This window comes from Lactuca serriola, chromosome 3 (genome assembly GCF_051521515.1).
Source record: "Lactuca serriola cultivar US96UC23 chromosome 3, Lser_US96UC23_V15, whole genome shotgun sequence".
Lineage (NCBI taxonomy): Eukaryota > Viridiplantae > Streptophyta > Magnoliopsida > Asterales > Asteraceae > Lactuca > Lactuca serriola.
Genome location: NC_136410.1, coordinates 5091374 through 5107939, shown reverse-complemented (window position 1 = coordinate 5107939; position 16566 = coordinate 5091374).

Sequence of the window (16566 nt, the reverse complement as noted above, 5' to 3'; positions counted from 1 at the left end):
GTTTTTAGAAACATTATACAAAAATCATCATAACTCGAAATTTGGATCTGTAAAATCTAAGAGTTTGGAAAATGAGTCTAATTTGTTCACAATTTTAATGTCCTTAAACTAGTGTGAAAATGTTCATCTTCACAGACTGGTCCGAAATCATTTCTGAAATGATAGACGGTTTTGTAAAAATCGCCAAAAATTGTGGAAAAATCGTATAAACGTGTGCGAGTAGTCCTTATAAAGTTATAAACCTGAAATATTTACATATTAAATAGTTTTGAAAAATATTATGTTCAAGATGATCACAACAGTCCATAAATGGAGCATAACTTTTCTGTTGCAAGCTGATGATTAAGTTTAAGTTATACATGTTTGAACCCAATACTCATTTTTGCTATTTTTGAGTGTATAACTCATATCCACAAGTTTTTATGCAATATATATGTTAACAACCACATTTCTCATGATTTTTATGAAGATGTATAAGATAAACTCCATGTTCATGCAAATACTCAAAGGTTAAACACATTACACACCGGTACTTGCAATTATCCATTAGTTAAACAAGATTTGACTTGTATTCCCCCCCCCCCCCCCCCCCCCGCCCCCAAAGAGTATGAAAAACACGAAAAGTATTGGGGTATGAAGCTCACCTTGGTGTTTTCGTGTGATAGGAAGAAGAAGTAAGAAGAAATGTAGATCCTAGCTTGAACTTGGTGAGATTCTCTAAAATGGGTAATGTTCTAAGAGCTACACACAAAAATGGTGTGTAAATGTGATGATCTTAACCTTTTGGTGTATGAAATAACTTGAGTTATATAAGAACTTACCTAGATTTCTTAGGACCACTTGAAGATGCTCTTTTCTTTGATGGTGTTTTTTCAAAAATTTGAGAGGAGAAGGGAGAGTTTGGAGGATGGAATGGCTTGCAATTGAATTTCGGTGTATGTGTGTGTTGTGTTGTGGCCGAGAAGATAAGAGAGAAGAGGGAGAATGAAGTTGACCTTGTTGCTAATTGATGTGAGTTGCATGGATATATGGAGGGTTTTGCCTAGGTACATGGGGGGTAATTAGGAGGTGGCACCCTTATTATCCACCTTTTTTTTGTTTAAGCAATACCCGTCCGTAGGCTTTTCGGCCCACAGGGTGGCCCAAAATAGTGGTGTTCGGTTTTTGACTTGGTCCAATAAGGGTTTTCGGCCCATTGATGCTTAATAAAGGTTTTTGGTTCAAAGAGCCCAAAGATAGGAGTTCTCGGCCCATTAATGCCTAAGCAAGGGTTCTCGGCCCAATGGAAAAACCCAATAAATGTTTTCGGCCCACTAATGGTCAATAAAAGGTTTTCGGCCCAATAAGACTAAGTGAAGAAGTTACCAGCCCAATAGGGACCAATGAAGAAGTCTTGGTCCAATAGGAGTTTTGGGCCGAGAATTCTTGGGCTAAGGCCCAAAATTGATTGGACTTGGCTATTGGATCGAGTTTTGGACTTACGTGAGGCTGTTTCATTTTGATTCTAAATGTACGCTCGTATGGATTACAATAACATTGTAATTTTGGACTTCAATAGCCTAATGAAATAATGTTACATAGAGGGGTTGTTTGAACAAGAGTCACAATCTCAACCCTAAATTTGCTAGTTGTGACATAATATAATAATCAAATTGCCTTATCTTCTCATCTAAGCCCCTTGGATGAAAATTCTAGGCTATCCGTAGCTAATTTTTCTCCACCCCATCCCACGGGGTTCTAGAGTCTTCCTGCTTCAACTTTCAATAAATATTCAAGCAGTACCTGCACTTTTAACTAATCCAATTAATTCTCATTAATTTCTAATTAATTATTAATTAACTAATACAATTGCTAATTAATATATTATTTTCGTAACATGTTAATAAATTCATTTATGTTGATTTCTAATTAATTTATTAATCACATAATAAATTAATAAATCAGTCTCCCTCTCTAAAACTCATCCTTTTCAATTACTAGGTTTGAGCGCAACCCATTAGGACTTTGCTAATAATTCAAGATTATACTAATTTAGTTATTGGCTTAGACACCTAATCCAACAAATTGGATGGGAAGGTACATACCTATAAAGCTAGGTTGGTTGCAAAGGGCTTCACTCAAATCCAAGGGATTGACTATGATGAGATCTTTTCTTCAGTAGCTAAGATAAAATATATCAGGATTATGTTTGCTATAGCTGCGTTTCATGATTATGAAATTTGGTTGATGGATGTTAAAACTGTTTTCCTTAATGAAAAGTTATCTGAGGACGTCTACATGAATCATCCAGATGGTTTTGTACATGCCAAGTTTCCTGATAGGGTGTGTAAGCTTCAGAAATTTGTTTATGGATTGAAACAAGTATCTCACAGTTGGAATCTTTGTTTCCATGAGAAAGTAAAAGAATTAGGGCTCTCTCGAAGTGAAGATGATTTCCGTGTATATGTCAAAGCTAGTGGGAGGATAGTGACTTTCCTATTCTTGTATTTTGATGACATACTCCTTATAGGAAACGACATTCCAACTTGCAAGAAGTTAAATCTTGTCTTAAGAAGTAGTTTGCTATGAAGGATCTAAGGGAAGCGTCATATATGCTGGGAATAAGGATTCATTGGGATACAAACAATCGTCTTATTAGTCTTATCCAGAGTACTTATTTGGATAAAATACTAAAGAGTTTTAGTATGGAGAATTCAAAGAAAGGGGAATTGCCCATTCATAGTACTATTACGTTGAGTAAGACTCAAATTCCAACTATTGATGAAGACATAGCTAGCATGAGTCGAGTCCCATATGTTTTGTCTGTAGGATCGATCATGTATGAAATGACTAGTACTTGCCTTGATGTGTCTTATGCTTTGAGCATGGCTAGTCGATTTCAGGGAAATCCTGGCAGAGCCCATTAGATTGTGATGAAAAATATTCTTAAGTATATGTGAAGAACAAAATACATGTTCCTAGTTCTTGGTGGCAATGATACGTTAAGGTTAATTGGTTACAATGGCTCTAGATTTCAAACAAACTGAGACGACTTTTGTTTTTAGTCTAGTTGGGTGGTCTTACTGAATGGAGGAGCGGTTACTTAGAAGACTTCCAAGTAAGACACGGTGGTTGATTCCACCTATGAGTCAGAGTACATTGCGGCGAGTGAAGCATCTAAGGAAGCGATATGGCTGAAGAACTTTATCAAGGATCTCAGAGTCATTCCAACTATTCAAGAAGCAATGGAACTGTTCTACGATAATGAAGACGTAGTTTCTTTGAGGAAAGAACCAAGGATCATGGAAGATCCAAGCACATCGACATGAAGTACCATTATATTTGACATCGGGTAGAAGAAGGGCACCTTCTGGTGAAGCGATTATCAGCAGAAAATTACATTACAGATCCTTTCACAAAGGCTCTGAGTAGAGTCAAATACTACCAATATGCTAGGAGCATAGGTTTAAGAGACGATATTAGTTTTAGTAGTTAGGTGATATTTTGAAACTTGTAACATAATAATTGTACTGCCTTATTCAATTATTTATTCTTTTGTTTATTTTTACATTTTTACGCTTATTGAGTTATTTGAATTATTCAAACTTCCACAATCGTTCATACTTTTAGAAGTAAATAATGAGTTAAGACTGTCATGAATGGATTGTAGATTGTTGATTGAGGTTAAGAAATTGTATTTGAATTGCTATATATTCATGTGTACTTTAAAAATATAGATTTTAAGTATTGGATAAACCCACGCTTAGAGATTACTTCATGAATCTTGTCATGAGTAATTCTAAGAAGATAATATCTATTATTCTTAAAGTGGAGATATGTAGTTCATACTTACAGCTCAGCTATGCATTGGTTGACTCAAACGCATCTCGTAACCAGATATTATAAAGGGTTATTACATGTGTGATTTTATATATGAATTATATGTCTATGTAGTCAAAGTAATTCGTTCCTTTTGCCCTAACAGGAAAAGCGATATCATTGGGCCTTTCGGTGATTTAATGTTGACTATATATAGTGTTGGGCCCAACAAGGACTAATTGATGTGTTAAATTTGAAGTCCAATAAAGTATTTACAAATTGGGAAAACGAGAAACATAATCTTGGACAATGAGACTGATTTTGATCAACGTCTCGTGTCCATATGATATCTTGTAGAACGAAGGAGTAGTTGATCACTTATCCTAGGGCCAATAGTTGTTTTAAATCAGAGTTTGACAGTGGGTTTGGAAAGCACTCATTACCAGTTACTTCAAGGTCTATACTTGCAATTATAGTTACATACTTATCCAAGTGGGAGACTGTTGGATTAAGGTGTCTAAGCCAAGAACTAAATTGGTATATTCTTGAATTAAGATCAAAGTCCTTTTTGGGTTGCCCTTATAACTAGTAACTGAATAGAATGACTTTTAGAGAGAGAGGATGATTTATTAATTTAGTATATGATTAATAAAATAATTAGAAATCAAAATAAATAATTTATTTAGATATTATATGATTAATATATTAATTAGAAATTACATTTATTAATTAATAATTAATTAGAATTAATTTTGTGATTAATTAGATTAATTTGAAATATAGGGACTGAAGGTGACAATGTTTAGATGTTGAGTATTGAAGAATTTCAGAATCTTCCCATAGGGAGGAAGGTTTTGGAAGAGGCTTCCTAGAGTTTCTAGGAGCCTTAGGTAGCAAGAAAAGAAGGGTAATCTACGGATACCTGCCTAATCAAAGCCACCTTACTCACCTATATAAACCCCTTTAGGGTTCATTATTTTCGTCCCATCCTTCCACCACATATGAGCCGAAATTGCTCTCCTCTCTCCTCTCTCTCAAAGTCTTCTAGTTGCTAGGGTTTTGGGTACAAGCCATTAGAGGCATCCAAGCTTTTAGTGCTTACTTTCTAAGGAAGTCAAAGGAGGTTTTACTTGATTAATTGCTACATTAATCAAACCGTGTGTAACCATAAACTCTTTTGTGATTTTTTATTATTACTAGGGATTCCTATGGTTTCTTGATATTCATAGTTAGTTGCTATCAATAGAGAAAACATAGATTCTTTCTAGGTTGCATGTGAACTTAGGGGTTTAAGATTTTTTCCACCACATGATAATTTTGTTTTATAGCCTAGAAAACCCATCAATAATGGCATATTGTGAACACTTACAACAAGTTAATTGGTAAATGATGTATAAAAAATATGACTAAATGTGAACAAAATCAATAGTTGATTACCTTAAACAACCATTTTCCTTATTTATAATTGGCCATACCGCTTAAATATAGGCTCCATAAAAGATTTTGAAAAAATAAAAAGAAGCTATAGACTAGGTAATACTTTTGTAGTTAACAGAACCAATTAAATTTGAACGTAAACACAACAATTACAAACTACGTAAATGCCATTAAAATAAAGTATGGAGAGGTGGATGCGGACAATCATTCTTTTGTCGTGGGTAGAGCGTCTTTGCCACTTTAATGACCTCTAGAATATGCAAAAATAAAAAACTGCAAATGAGGAAAACAAGAGAATAGTATTGTAATGTGAATAGTGAAACATATACATTAATAAATTTGAATACAAGCACAAAAGTAGTCTTGGTGGGTAGATCCATTGCGCCCATCAAATGACCTTCTACATGTGAAAAAACGAAACCTTGTTAGCGGAAACGTATAGATTCAAGCTACAAAACTAACGAACCAGAGAGAGAGAGAGAGAGAGAGAGAGAGAGAGAGAGAGAGAGAGAGAGAGAGTTGAACGTAAAACAACAAAAAATAAGAGAGCAAGACGACATTGTAAAACATGACATATAAAAACCAATGCATTCCTTAAACACATGACCGTAGAGGCAAGAATAATTATATTTAGAGCTTTATGTTGCATCATAGTTAGTGATATATTAACTGACCATTGAAGGATATTGTAACACCCCGGATTCGCAGGTATTATTTATTCTTGTATTTTTGGTAATTTGTGAGGAGACTCGGAGAGTTGGAGCCCAAAGTCGCCGAGTATGATCGCGGTTTTGGACGCGGGTTCGCGTCTGGACTCGGCGAGTCCAAAGAGTGGATTCGGCGAGTCCACGCTGTTTAATGAAACCCTAATTCCCCAGGTTTGGAGCCTATTTAAGGGCACTTATAGTGTGACAACCTGATATTTCAACTCTTTGTAATGACCTAAAAAGTCAAGTATTGTAACCACCTGGGAGTTAATAAAATTAACTTTGATAATAAAATGCCCAAAAAGTATCTATTTAAATTCCTACTATGTTTAATATCATTAAACCGGGATAGTACGTAACAAGGATGCCCAAATACGACTTCGTATACTAAAGTTAAGATTTTTCCAACTTCATCTTAGCAACAGACAACTAAAAACTCGAATCGAAGATTGAACGACTTTTGGCCGGAATGACCTAAGCGAGAATCGAAGGTCTCGGCAATGGTATTTCAGCGGTAAAAAGTCTGGCAAAAACCAACGTCAGATAAAGAAGTTATGAATTTTAGAAGAATTTCCTTAATCATGTCATTTTAATAAATAAATAATAAAAATAATTTCGGAATTTACCGACGGAGTCTAAACGAAAGTTGTAGAGCGTAGTCTCACCTACGCGTGGATATAAAGACCATCGAAAACGGAATTCGTATGAAGAAGATATGAATTTTAGAAGTTTATTAAATAAATTATATATAAATTTATTTATAAACTCTTGGTATTATCCGAAGGAGTCAGCAGATAGGGCCGAAGTACGCCCTGCGTACGCCCCGCGTACTCAAGGCCAAGGCCTCGGATCGTCCACGTCCCGGTCTATGCGAAGCCTAGCCTGTCCCATCCGAAGTCCGAGGCAGTCGAGGACTCGGTCATGCATGACGTACGCGTACGCCCCGCGTACCGAGGCGGTTCCAGCCTCCTATAAATAGAGATGCGAGGGTTCTCGGAAAAATTGCTCATTCTCTCTCACTTTTCTTGTGTTTTGCCTCGTTTTCCGTGCCCGCACTACCCCGAAGCCCTGATCATTTTGCTCAAGTCCCGAAGGTCGATTTTACTCCCGAGATTCCCGAGAAAAATCCGTTTCCCGAGACGAAACTCTGCCCGGTTTTCCATCTTGCTATCTTCAAACTTTCAAGTGAGTTCATACCCCTTAATTAACCCTTTTTAAATATTCTAAATGCTTTTATATGCTTTCTAAGGGGGGGGGGGGGGGGGGGGGAATACAAGTAAAACACACAACTACTATCGGGTGTTATATATAAAGATTATTATACACTTTTATTAAGTAGAATCATATGTGATTTATAAACTTTATAGGGAACTCCCGTGTACAAAACATATTACAATAGTATTCTATCTTTAAAACCTATAAATTGTTGTAATGCATGTATAAACCAAACATTTTCCTAGATTTAATGTTTATGTGTCTATCTTAGGCTTTACAAAAAAATCTATGCTTTCATAACAAGTGATTCCTTTTCTAGATATTCTAAAACAAACGAGGCACACTTTTAGAAAACTATAATAGGTATAGTTTTACGAGGATATTGCTAACTTTTACATACTAGAAACACGATTTTCAAGAAATCACTTTCATATACAAGAACAAACGAACATTTTAACACGTAAATCTGTTTTTATACCACGGTTTTGTGAGATATTAACTTCACGTACGTTCGAGTACACATTTCAAGTCCTGTATTATATACCAGAATCCCTTGGAGGGGGAGCATGGTGTTTGTGTATAGATCTATACGGGCTTGACAACCCGCGCCTTGACTGTTAGCTACAGTCCACCATTTGGGGTGACAAACGTCATAACATTCCAACGCCTGAAGAACGTTGTGTATAGGCATTCCGAGTCAATAGTATGGTTATAAAACTCACATGAGGTATTAAAAATACATTGATTTACGAGGTTTTCAAACATATTGGTTATTTATACACTTACAAACATTTCTGAAACAAACTTTGGTCTTGAGTGAAGACTACTTTTATACTAGTAGAAAATATAGGATTTTCTAAACACAAACAAACAAGGTCAAAACATTTCATTTCATACAAACATTGTCATTTAAATACTTATGAAACTCACCAGCTTAAATGTTGATCTACTCTTTCAAAATTACTTGTATGTCCCAGGGAATCAGTAATTTCAGGTATCATTATGCTTTTGATGAAGGGATGCTGTGGCGCCAGTTTAATCTCATATTTTGACATCATATTGTAATTGGTTTTGAACATGTAACTTTGACAAATGTAAACTTTCAATTATATATATGATGGTTGTATTGCTTTCTTTACTATGTATTCATTTGTTACATTACCACATGAAGTCATCCGCCCCCGAACGTTTCAGCCGTTCAGGTTTGGGGGTGTGACATATAGCCTCCCATTGCGGCTACCAGTCCCTTGAGAGAACCCTAAGAGAACTAAATCGCTTTGAGAGAGAAAAAGTCACTTTTGGATCTTTGTATCCTTTGTTTAGCAAGAAGAGGGTGACAAGAGCAAGGAGGAGGTGAGATTCAAGCAGATCCAGAGTCTAGAGGCTTCATTTTGAGGTAATAGTTCGAATCTCCTTCAGTTTTAGGGTTGATCTTTAGAGTTAGGTTTTTCTAACCCCTTTAGAGAATGATTATGAGAAGCAAATGGTCCCTCTTCGAGTTTGTGCCTTGGATATGGGTTCAAAGAGGTCCAGAGACCTTAACCCTTGGAGCTTTTTGGGTTAGTATGGAGCTATTGGACTTAGGTTGTCATTTTTGGGACCAAATCTCCTTTTGATGCCTTGTTGTGGTTATACAAGCATCAAGTTTCGAACTTTACGTGACATTCATGCTTGGGAAGGCCAGATCTATGGTTTGGGGAAACAGATCTGACATCTGGAGGCCAATTGAGTTTGTGCATGGAATGAACTCGCCAAGTTGTTCTTGAGACTCGGCGAGTAGGATTTGGGTTTCACGTAAATTGTTCAGCGAGTAGACTCGCCGGGTTGGGGGATGACCCAGTGAGTTAGGGAGAGTCAAAAGGGGGGGGGGGGGGGCTGAGTCAAGCAGGAACTCGCCGAGTTGTTCTTGAGACTCGGCGCGTTGAGTCGTGGTGGCCCCGCGATTCATGCTAGGTGGAACTCGTCGAGTTAAGGAAGTACTCGACGTGTCAAGAAAGGATCCGAGGGAGTCAGTGAACACGTATAGACTCGCCGAGTCGCTCTGGTGCACTCACCGAGTCCGGTCAAAGTTGACCGTTGACCATTGACTAGAGTTGACCAGTGTTGACTTGATAGGGTTAGTCAACCTTAGTTGTGAAAGTGTTAATTAGAGATATATTGTATTATTGGAGGATTATAGCTCGGGGGATCGAGCACGAGTGATTTCAGGGATTTGCGAGTTATCGAGATACGCGAGGTGAGTCTTCTCACTATACTTTACCTTGAGTAGGTAATCAGAGTTATGTGACAGAGTACTTTTATGCTATCTGTATGTTATGTGTTGTACTGCATTATTTCTATGTGATTTATGTTGTGCATGCTTATAGAGTTGGAACCGGAAGGTTCACAGAGTTAGAACCAGAGGGTTCATAGAGTAGGGTCCACGGACCCACAGAGTTATAGCCTCGAGTGGCTAATATGTGCTATGTGTGGTATTTTGGGGAACTCGCTAAGCTTTGTGCTTACAGTGTTTGGTGTTATTGTTTCAGGTACTAGTGATGACCGTGGGAAGGCGCCGACTTGATCAGAACACACACACAGGATTTTTATATTATGAGATCTTGGGATTTTTATATTGCATGGATTGAGTTTCAAACAATGATGTTTTTATGAATATTAAATGAATTATGCTTTTATAAAATGCGAAAAATTGTTTTGAATTTACGATGTTACAAGTTGGTATCAGTGCCTTGGTTTGAGGGATTCGGGTACACCTTCGGGAGTATTTGAACTCAAACTGAGGATTTGGAAAGTATTTTCAAAAGAGAACCAGATTTTCTAAAAGAAGTAAAAGATTTTTAGAGAAACTCAGAGCAGAAATGTGTGTATGATCAGTCAAGCGCCCGAACGGTGATTTCCCAAAATACCCTTATATTATATGTTTATGAGATTGATATGATGTATTCTCTTGCTAGAGTGGGCTAGGTATTCCTATTAGGACTAGAGTGCCCTGATTTGTGATGCCTTAGCCTAGGGAGAGGTGAGCTGCTATGAGATGCTTGAGAGTGAATAGGTAGTAGCAAGGAGCTTATGAGAGATCTGTTAGAGAGTGGATTATGCATAATAGAGTACTTGGAACTTGGGATCTGAAGAGGAGGATTTGGGGTGTATACTGAAACGGTGCGGACAGTAGTATTGGGCCCGTACTACTGAAAGCACCGGGGCGGTGTACAGTTCAAGTAAGAATCTTCGGAATGCCAAGGATCAAGGAGGGATGAGTTGTTGAGTGTGAGTATGATCGAATGGGTTCTAATTTATCATACGTTGTATTTCAGAGGTAGATCATGGTGAGGACACGTCTTATGCTAGAGAGCAGTGGGGCTAGTGATGAGGAGATCCGCCAGATCATCCACGAGGAGGTGGCTGCGGCCATCATGGCAGAGATACCAGAGATGTTCGGGTCTATTAAGACCACGTTGATTGAGACCTTCAACGAGCGTTATGCTGCTCTTTCTGAGGCTGTTGTTGCAGCGGCCACCGCAGCTATTGCTGCCGCGAGGCCGCATGGTGGTGATGCGTTGCTGTTCCGAGAGTTCAGCAACACAAAACCGCCGGAGTTTGATGGGACCCAGGACCCGGTGGCGGCTATGAAATAGATTTCAGACATGGAGGGGTGTTTCTTCACTTCCTCATCTCCTGAGCATTTGAGAGTTCGGTTCGCGCTGAACCAGCTTCGCTTGGGAGCGAAGGACTGGTGGAAGTTTGTGACAGCGCACTTTACGCCTGCTGAACTTGCGGCAGTGACCTGGGAGAGGTTCACTGCCATGTTCCGAGATGAGTACGTTCCCCAGGTGGAGAGGGAGCGTTTAGCCCAAGAGTTTCTGACCCTCAAGCAGGGTACTGAGTCTGTGACGGTGATTACCAGGATGTTCCACGAGAGGGCGATGTTCTGCCCTGAGCACGTGTCTTCTGAGCAGGCACGTATGAGTCGATATTTGAGTATCTTGAGGAGAGATATCCGGGAGTTCGTGGTGAACTCCTCATACCGGACATTTGCCGAGCCTCAGGAAAATGCCCGGAAGAGGGAGATCGAGCTGGAGACTCAGGCTAGGGAGGAGGCGGAGTCTCAGGGGAGGGATCGGCGACCGACACAGTCTCAGCCGGCAGCCAAGCGGGCCAAGCCTGCTGATCCCAAATCAGGGAGCCAGAAGCGCCACACTTGTGGAAAGTGCCGCAAGGGTCATGATGGAGTTTGTAGAGTTGGATCTTGCTACAAGTGTAGTAAGGAGGGGCATATGGCCAAGGACTGCCCCAAGGGGTTTGCAGTGTGTTTTCACTACAACCAGACCGGACACCAGAAGGCAGAGTGTCCGCAGTTGCGGGGATCAGCTAAGGGAGCACCTCAGGGATCTGTCCCTGCCGCCATCAGAGCTACCGAGAGTCGGCCAGTGAAGGCCGAGACGCCGAGGGCACGAGGGAGAGCCTTTCAGTTGACCGCGGAGGAGGTCCGCGCAGCGCCCGATGTCGTGGCTGGTATGTATTCTTTCGTGTATTTATTTTGATGTTGAGATATTATGATTATATTATGTTATGCGTAGGTACTTTTCTTGTGAATTCTGTACCTGCCTTGGTGTTATTTGACTCGGGTGCGAGTCGGTCTTTCGTATCCTTGGCTTTTAGTCAGCATATCAGTGCTAGTCGTGAGGCGTTGAGTCGGCCTCTGAGAGTTTCCATAGTTGACGAGAGGGTGATATATGCCACAGAGGTGATCCGTGGGTGTGTATTCGAGATTTTTGGTGTTGAGTTTCCAATTGATTTGGTTCCTATTGCGATGGGTGATGTCTGTGTCATTGTGGGCATGGACTGGTTGAGCAGATTCGGTGCAGTTATCAACTGCGAATGGCAGCTGGTGACCATACGAGACCCTAGTGGGGGAGTTCTTATGGTGTACGGCGAGGGTACACGTTCTGGGTCAACGTTTTGTTCGGCCGCTAGGGTGAGGCAGTGTCTGCAGCAAGGCTGTAAGGGTTTTGTGGCGTATGTGATGGATTCGCGGGTTGATTCAGAGAGGTTGAGATCAATTGAGGAGGTTCCGATAGTGCGTGAGTTTCCGGATGTATTTCCAGAGGAGTTGCCGGGTGTGCCTCCCGTGAGGCAAGTGGAGTTCAGCATCGATTTGGTTCCGGGGGCCGCGCCTATTGCCAAGGTGCCTTATCGCCTTGCACCTCCAGAGATGCAAGAGTTATCCTCGCAGCTTCAGGAGCTACTGGGAAAGGGATTTATTCGGCCGAGCAGCTCGTCGTGGGGAGCGCCTATCCTTTTTTTCAAGAAGAAGGACGGTTCACACCGGATGTGCATTGATTACCGGGAGTTGAACAAGCTAACGGTCAAGAACTGTTACCCGTTGCCGAGGATCGACGATTTGTTCGATCAGTTATAGGGAGCATCTTGGTTCTCCAAGATCGATTTGAGGTCTGGATATCATCAGGTAAGGGTGTGAGATGAGGACATCCAGATGACAGGGTTCAGGACGCGTTATGGGCATTACGAGTTTGTGGTGATGCCTTTCGGGCTCACCAATGCCTCGGCAGTGTTCATGGATCTCATGAACCGAGTGTGCAGGCCGATGTTGGATCGGTCGGTGATTGTATTCATCAACGACATTTTGGTATATTCGAGATCTAGAGAGCAGCATGAGGAGTTTTTGAGGGAGATCCTCGGAGTTCTGAGATCGGAGAGGCTTTATGCCAAATTCTCCAAGTGTGATTTCTGGTTGCGAGAGGTCCAGTTCCTAGGGCATCTCGTTAACCAGAAAGGGATATTGGTCGACCCGGCCAAAGTTGAGGCGGTGATGAGTTGGGAGGTGCCGAGGTCACCTTCCGAGATCAGGAGTTTCTTAGGGTTGGCAGGTTATTATCGGAGATTTATCAAGGATTTCTCTAAGATTGCAGTGCCACTCACCAGATTGACCCGGAAGGGTGTCGCTTTTTCATGGGGCCCCGAGCAGCAGGCCTCCTTTGAGACACTTCGACAAAGGTTATGCGAAGCTCCGGTGTTAGCCCTCCCAGAGGGGATGGAGGACTTTGTGGTATACTGTGATGCGTTGATCTTGGGGTTGGGAGCGGTGCTGATGCAGAGAGGGCATGTGATAGCATACGCATCGAGGCAGCTGAAGCCACATGAGACGAGGTATCCCACCCATGATCTAGAGTTGGGGGCAGTGGTGTTCGCCCTCAAAATTTGGCGTCACTATCTGTATGGGGTTCGGTGTACGATATACACAGACCATAAGAGCTTGAAGTATTTGATGGATCAGCCCAACCTAAATATGCGGCAGAGGAGATGGTTGGATGTGGTTAAGGATTATGATTGTGAGATCCTGTACCATCTGGACAAGGCTAATGTGGTAACCGACGCCCTGAGTCGCAGGGCGGAGAGCGCCCCGTTGCGAGATGTATGTTTGCGATTGACCGTGATGGCTCCGGTGTTGGACACCATTCGTGAAGCACAGGCTGAGGCAGTGAGATCGGAGAACCAGAAGAGAGAGCAAGTTGTTGGGTTGTTATCGGAGTTCGTTACCGATGGTCGGGGACTTATGACATTTCAGGGACGTATATGGGTACCGTTTGAGGGAGGGACGCGTACCATTTTGATGGAAGAGGCTCATCAATTGAAATTCTCAATCCATCCTAGGGCCACTAAGATGTATTTGGACCCGAGGAGGGAGTATTGGTGGCCCTGTATGAAGAGGGATGTTGCATGGTTTGTTGAGAGGTGCTTAACCTGCCGTAGGGTTAAGGCCAAGCACCAGAGAGCGCATGGTAAGTTGCAGCCGTTGGAGGTTCCTGAATGGAAGTGGGAACAGATTACCATGGATTTTATCACCAAATTTCCAAGGACTGCTAGGGGAGTCGATGCAATTTGGGTGATTATGGACAGATTGACAAAGAGTGCCCACTTCTTTGCTATCAGTGAGAGCTCCTCCGCAGAGAAGTTAGCAGAGATGTACGTGAGGGAAGTAGTATCTCGGCATGGGGTGCCGATCTCGATTGTTTCAGATCGGGATGTACGTTTTACTTCCAGATTCTGGAAGAAGTTCCACGAGGAGTTGGGTACTAGGCTGCATTTTAGTACCGCATATCACCCCCAGACAGACGGACAGAGTGAGCGGACGATTCAGACGCTCGAGGACATGCTCCGGGCATATGTGTTGGATTTTGGGGGGAGTTGGGATACGTATTTGCCCTTGGCAGAGTTTTCCTACATCAACAGCCATCATTCGAGCATTGGTATGCCACCCTTTGAGCTGTTGTATGGGAGGAGGTGTCGGACCCCCATTTGCTGGGGAGAGGTCAGACAGCGTGTTATGTGCAGTACTAAGATCGTGCTTCAGACGACAGAGCAGATCCAGCAGGTCAGACAGAGGTTGTTGACCGCTCAGAGTCGTTAGAAGAGTTATGCGGACAGACGCCGGTCCGAGCTTGAGTTTCAGATCGGCGACTTTGTGCTCCTGAAAGTCTCTCCTTGGAAAGGAGTGATACGATTTAGGAAGAGGGGCAAGTTGGGGCCCCGATAGATTGGTCCATTCTGGATGGTCGCGAGGGTAGGCAGGGTAGCCTATCGTTTGGAGTTGCCAGCAGAGTTGGGGCAGATTCACGACACTTTCCACGTGTCGCAATTGCAGAAGTGTATAGCTGATGAGTCGGCAGTTGTACCATTAGAGGATATTTAGGTGGATGCGTGCCTGAATTATGCTGAGAGACCGGTGGCAATCAGAGATCGGAAAATCAAGGTTTTGAGGAACAAGGAGGTACCCTTGGTTTTGGTTCAGTGGTAGCATTGGAAGGGGTCCGAGATGACTTAGGAGCCGGAGCGTGAGATGCGTGAGCAGCATCTGGAGTTATTTGCAGAGCCAGACTTCGAGGGCGAAGTCTAGTTCTAGTGGGGGAGAATTGTAACACCCCGGATTCCCAGGTATTACTTATTCTTGTATTTTTGGTAATTTGTGAGGAGACTCGGCGAGTTGGAGCCCAAACTCGCCGAGTAGGATCGCGGTTTTGGACGCGGGTTCGCGTCTGGACTCGGCGAGTCCAAAGAGTGGACTCGGCGAGTCCACGCTGTTTAATGAAACCCTAATTCCCCGGGTTTGGAGCCTATTTAAGGGCACTTATAGCCTCCCATTGCGGCTACCAGTCCCTTGAGAGAACCCTAAGAGAGCTAAATCGCTTTGAGAGAGAAGAAGTCACTTTTGGATCTTTGTATCCTTTGTTTAGCAAGAAGAGGGTGACAAGAGCAAGGAGGAGGTAAGATTCAAGTAGATCCAGAGTCCAGAGGCTTCATTTTGAGGTAATAGTTCGAATCTCCTTCAGTTTTAGGGTTGATATTTAGAGTTAGGGTTTTCTAACCCCTTTGGAGAGTGATTATGAGAAGCAAATGGTCCCTCTTCGAGTTTGTGCCTTGGATCTGGGCTCAAAGAGGTCCAGAGACCTTAACCCTTGGAGCTTTTTGGGTTAGTATGGAGTTATTGGACTTAGGTTGTCATTTTTGGGACCAAATCTCCTTTTGATGCCTTGTTGTGGTTATACAAGCATCAAGTTTTGAACTTTACATGACATTCATGCTTGGGAAGGCCAGATCTATGGTTTGGGGAAACAGATCTGACCTCAGGAGGCCAATTGAGTTTGTGCATGGCATGAACTCGCCGAGTTGTTCTTGAGACACGGAGAGTAGGATTTGGGTTTCACGTAAATTGTTCAGCGAGTAGACTCGCCAGGTTGGGGGATGACCCATTGAGTCAGGGAGAGTCAAAGGGGGGGGGGCTGAGTCAAGCAGGAACTCGCCGAGTTGTTCTTGAGACTCGGCGAGTTGAGTCGTGGTGGCCCCGCGATTCATGCTAGGTGGAACTCGTCGAGTTAAGGAAGTACTCGACGTGTCAAGAGAGGATCCGAGGGAGTCAGTGAACACGTATGGACTCGCCGAGTCGCTCTGATGCACTCGCCGAGTCCGGTCAAAGTTGACCATTGACCAGAGTTGACCAGTGTTGACTTGATAGGTTTAGTCAACCTTAGTTGTGAAAGTGTTAATTTGAGATATATTGTATTATAGGAGGATTATAGCTCGGGGGATCGAGCACGAGTGATTTCAGGGATTTGCGAGTTATCGAGATACGCGAGGTGAGTCTTCTCACTATACTTTACCTTGAGTAGGTAATCAGAGTTATGTGACAGAGTACTTGTATGCTATCTGTATGTTATGTGTTGTACTGCATTATTTCTATGTGATTTATGTTGTGCATGCTTATAGAGTTGGAACCGGAAGGTTCACCGAGTTAGAACCAGAGGGTTCATAGAGTAGGGTCCACGGACCCACAGAGTTATAGCCTCGAGTGGCTAATATGTGCTATGTGTGGTATTTTGGGGAACTCGCTAAG